The sequence below is a fragment of the Myxocyprinus asiaticus genome, chromosome 20 (genome assembly GCF_019703515.2).
Source record: "Myxocyprinus asiaticus isolate MX2 ecotype Aquarium Trade chromosome 20, UBuf_Myxa_2, whole genome shotgun sequence".
NCBI classification, from domain to species: Eukaryota; Metazoa; Chordata; class Actinopteri; order Cypriniformes; family Catostomidae; genus Myxocyprinus; species Myxocyprinus asiaticus.
This window is the reverse complement of record NC_059363.1, coordinates 38,387,216-38,391,543: the sequence shown is the minus strand read 5'-3', so window position 1 is coordinate 38,391,543 and position 4,328 is coordinate 38,387,216.

The window sequence follows — 4,328 nt, the reverse complement described above, 5'->3', positions numbered from 1 at the left end:
CGTTTGAATATGAGAAAATTATACAAGTGCAACGACGCACTTAGAATTTTGGGGTGATTTTGCCTTTAATTTTCTAAAAAAAAAAAACCCTGCAGTTTTAATTGACCTACAGGATTTACAATTCAAAGATTATTACAAGGTACATATGAATGACAATGAAAGATCCTTGGCAGAAAAGTAAAATGTATTATATGTAATATGTAAATGTAATGTTAATTCAGTAAACTTTGGATATAAATTATTTACCTGCCCTATCCAAGAGTCTTCTAAACCAGTCACCTTTCACATAGGCCAAATCAAACATATTAATAAACACCAGCACGTCACAAACACACAAATAAACGCTTTTTCGTCAATATAGTAAGACTTGCTATCTTCTGCACTCAACAGGAGTCAGAAAGCACGTCTTCCTGTTCTCTCCTCAAAGTACCGTCTTTACTGCAATATGCGCGCACTCGGATTTAAATCGCGGCTGGCTTGACCGCAGTGGTGTAACGGTCGCTGCGCTTCGCGTCCGCATTAACACCTCGAATGCGCATTCATTTTCAGTAATTCTACAGTCAATTATTCCTTCATATCTTAAAAAAAAATGACTAAATAAACAAATAAAATAACGACTTACAGCTTCCATCTTCCAGTTTCTTCTTTCAGTTTGGCGCTCTCTCTCGCGTATATCTTGACAAAGATTTGAAACTGTACATAATGACGTAAAACGTACATTGTTTCTTTCACCTCTGCATTTCTAAACCGTTGACACAAACACACACAAGAACATATTGAGCATATTATTAATCCAAATGACAGAGAACAAACAAAGTTATATCAATGAGTCCACAACTAAAGCTCCTTGGCTGAATTCATATAAAATTCAACCAAAATTATATTGCTTACATAACTCGAGTGGCAGGTAATCATTGATGTATGTCAGGACTAGCGCTAACAAATGTACTTACAATACATGGCTCATTCTAAATTTATGAATCACCTCATTTAACAAGCATTTTGCCTCAACATACCTTATGTAACAACATTAAATCATTCTTAAGTAAATTTGTTCTTATCTAATTCGATTCTTACCTTTTTGTTTTCTTTTCTTTTTTTTTTTCTGTTGTTTTTACTCCTCCGGGACTTTGTTTTGACATAGGAAATGTAACAGCGTTCATATCGGGTTCGCCTAAATACTTGTATATAATAAAATAAGAAACGGAGACAAGTTAATGTTTGAACAGAACTTCTTCCTTATTTATTTGATGCACCATGTTGCAACTCGACTGAACTGCCCGCCGCGTATTTGGCGCACATGCATTTACAACCCGCCAACGGCAAGCCCTGATGGAAAAACACACACGCACACACACTGTACACAATCACTTAGCGTTACAACAATACACTCCATCAAAATTAAGTCTTTTACAGTAATAAGTGCAGCTTCATATGTTAAAACGCATGTATCTCATGGCAAAGTCTACTGTAGAGACATGTTTACAGCTGTTTAAACCAAACTGCATCATTCAAATTCAAGTCAAGTCTTTTAAGTAAATGTAACAAATACTATATCAAAAATCCACATGCCTATGAAGTCTTGTAGAGATTACTCAAGATAATACATATATATTTAACCATAAAAAATTATGTGTTTGAAAATAATGATATTAAGTAGGTTATTTAAAATATAAAATTAATGAACATAGATTCATTTGTTGAAAATATTCTCTCTTTTTTTTGTTGTTGTTGTTTTTTGTTTTGTTACAATTACAACACTGATTCGTTTTTTTTTTACAGTGTATGAATTTGTCTTAAAAATTTTATATACAAACCATTTGGGACATTTCCAGAAATATTAGATGATATAAAAAAATCCCTGTTTGAAATGCCACCTATAACATATATAATTAATTTATATACTGTTTAAAACAATTGTGGACCATGGTCGAGGAACACTTTTATTAGAGTACTCTTATTTACCCCAAAGCAGGGGCAGCAGTGGGCTTACCGGGCTTAAGCCCCAAATGTTTTAGGAAAAGCTCAGAATGTATTTAGCACCTCGGTAATAATCACAACGTTTTCATGCATGCAGTGAAATAAAATCCTTTAGAACTGCAATTCTGCTTTGTGCTCATCAAACAGTGTCTGAAAAAAAAAAAAAATTGCTTATAAAATTCAGTAGTTGGAAAGAAGTTGGGATTCACTGTCAACATAATATGAAACCTTACCTGTGCTGTACTTTAGTTTGTAAATCTAACATTTGTGGTCATGCATTTTTGTTGATGAATATGATTTAATTTTGGATATAGGCAGGTTCCTAATTAGATAAGGAACAACAGCTTTGTGTCATGGCTCTGGATTTGAAGGTTTTAAAGGGGTCATGTCATGAGGAATCAAATGTTCCTTAATATTTTGACATATAAGAGGTCTTTCTACTATAAAAACATACTGTAAAACCTAATCCCCATTGCAATAAAAGCATTTATTGAAACCAAAACGCCAAAATGCTTTGTTCTCTACATCAGTATATTAGTGATGTTACAAAAGGTACTCATTAATTCATGACCACCAACAACATCAACACCTACTTCACATGATCGCACCCTTGGCCCGGCCCACTGGGGCTCAGATTAGGAATGGGCGATACCACTTATTTTCTTTTTGATCCGATATCAATAATTTCAAGCTGGTATTCGATACCAATACCAATATTTTTATTTTTATTTTTTTTTGCGATTTCTTGGGATAAAATGGGTAATTTAAAATATTATTTTTAGTAATAATTCAAGTCATTAATATTATATATATTTTTTTACATTTGTGACCCTAAACAGAAAATTATTAGACTTCTGTTTTGTTTACCCTTACAAAAATTAACCATGGTTTCACTACAGTAACTATAGTTTAACCATGGAATTTAGTTAAACCATAGTTACCACACATTTAACCATGGTTACTACTACAATATTACTGTAGTAGAACCATAATTTCAGCCAAAAAACAAACAAACAAACAAACAAAAATGGTTATACAGTATTACTTTAGTAAAACCATGGTTAACTATTTTTTTTAAATTAATAATTAAAAACAATTACACACAATTATAAGAAATAAGAAATGTCACCTTTAGATATATTATTTTAGCGTGGATTTACTCCAGAAGCTGTTTCTCAGATTTTCTGTCATTACCTCTACAAGGCACTGATCCCTCTTGTTTGAACAAGCCTTGTGACGGCGCAAGTGCTTGTCTGCTTGTGTCTTTCAGCATGCATGTTAAGATGAGTGGAAGAAGAAATAGTTCCCATCCTGCACAAGTATTTGCTAATATAGCCTAATCCTTTTTATTTCAATCTGAAGCTTATGATTATTGTTCATGCTCATTGTAACCAAATAATAATATCCCTAGTTACATAAAAAAAAATAAAATAAATAAAAAAATTTTTTAGAATCGATATTTTTTGTGAGAGGATCGATATTTTTGATACAACATCAGTATCGGAAGTATTGATACTTTAGGATCGATCTGCCCATCCCTAGCTCAGAGAGAGTGAGAGAGCAGGACATAGGCCTACAGCTCTGCCTCTTGTTGTTTTGTGCATAAACTGCTCAACAAACTGTTCTTTCGCACATCTGTGCTATTTTTAATTGTTGGTGTATGTAGACACACACTAGATGGACGTCTTTTGATGCGTTGCCGGCTATGTGCACCATGTGATGATACTGGAAACTGGATAGTGTGCACCTTCGTTGTGCTTTGGACTATGTATGTGCTTCATGTGGATGTGTCTTCAGTGTATTTCAGTGTGGATTGCTTGTGAACATGTCATAAAATGATTCGAGGTTTGCAAAGTAATTGTCATTGAAGGATGGGACAGTTTAAAAGACTATTGGACCCGATTAAAAATGTGAGTAAACACAGGGTTGTTTCTCGCTCTAGGCGAGATCCCTATTGCTGCCACCGTTGGGGGGAGGGCTCTTCTTTGGCATCCCCCAGCAGGTGGCACCCTAGGCGACCACCTAGTTCACCTATGCCTAGAAATGGCCCTGAGTAAACAGTTCTATTCATGAATATTTCAAATGTCATGACAGTGACGTGATGCAACGCTTGAGGCTGTCTACACCGGGCGTGTCAACACAAACTTTCCAAACTGTTTATTTGTGTTGTTGGCAATAGTAGCGGCAGCACAAAATTGAATGGGAGATCTGTTTAGACAGCATCACTGATTCTATTGCTTTTGATGCAACGCGCCTCTCGCATCCGGTGTAGACAGGGTGTGAGTGTAAACAGTTGTGCTTGAGATGAACAGTTTAATATACAGGTGCATCTCAATAAATTAGAATGT